Consider the following 1,188-nt stretch of genomic DNA (forward strand, 5'->3'; position numbering starts at 1 on the left):
ACAGGACTACATCCAGCATCTCTAGGATCGTCTCCATGGAAGAATAGCAGCCTGCATTGCTGCGAAAGGTGGATATACACTGTACTAGTGCCGACATTGTGCATGCTCTGTTGCCTGTGTCTATGTGCCTGTGGTTCTGTCAGTGTGATCATGTGATGTATCTGACCCCAGGAATGTGTCAATAAAGTTTCCCCTTCCTGGGACAATGAATTCACGGTGTTCTTATTTCAATTTCCAGGAGTGTAACTGTATTTATTTGAAATTAGGTTCTGTTTACTTAAAGTTGTTTTTATTTAAACTGAAGCCGTTATAAAGGTTCTAGATGATGGAAACTCAGAATGTTAATTAACTTTCATAATATTATAGGCCTGATTTTTTCGTATAATTTTCCTAGAGTTATATGTTGATTAGTGAAATATTTACCTCAGAAAATGTGATTTTTCAGAAAATAATTGGCGGACATTTCTGAATCCGAGGGTTACCAGTGCACGCCTAAAGTTTTACTAGATAAAACAGAACGAACCAATTATACCGATTTAACGATAAAATGGCTGTGAGCACTATAGGACTTAACTTCTGAGGTCATAAGTCCCCTAGAACTGAGAACTGTTTAAACCTAACTAACCTAAGGACATCACACACATCCATGCCCGAGGCAGGATTCGAATCTGCGACAATAGCGGTCGCGCGGTTGCAGACTGTAGCGCCTAGAACCGCTCGGCCACTCCGGCCGGAATTTAACGATATTTAAGGAACTGGTAATAGCAGGAGCTTCAGTGCCTAATTTGTGTATATATTCCTTAATTTTACTCTTTCTTGTGTTAGTACTGAAGATTTAAGAACTTTGTTCCATCACTTTGTAAAACTAGTTTTACGTGCGTCTTTAAATAAGCATTGTGAACAAAGACTGATCCATTCTGCGGTCAGATTTACTACCGACTGGTCATAATTAAAGTGCAGTTACTCATAAAGGTCCACTGTTCGCTGTCATTGTCGTATGGCACCGAAACCTGGTAGATATTCTAATTCACTGACGCGGAACCGATTTAGGCTGAAAAAACATTTCCACTTTCGGACAACAGGAGACCGAACATGTCGCTGGTAAACGTGTTCTTCTAGCTATCCTCACCGGCCGGGATGGCCGAGCGGTTCTAGGCGCTTCAGTCCGGAACCGCGTTGCTGCTACGG

This window comes from Schistocerca piceifrons, chromosome 6 (genome assembly GCF_021461385.2).
Source record: "Schistocerca piceifrons isolate TAMUIC-IGC-003096 chromosome 6, iqSchPice1.1, whole genome shotgun sequence".
Taxonomy (NCBI): domain Eukaryota; kingdom Metazoa; phylum Arthropoda; class Insecta; order Orthoptera; family Acrididae; genus Schistocerca; species Schistocerca piceifrons.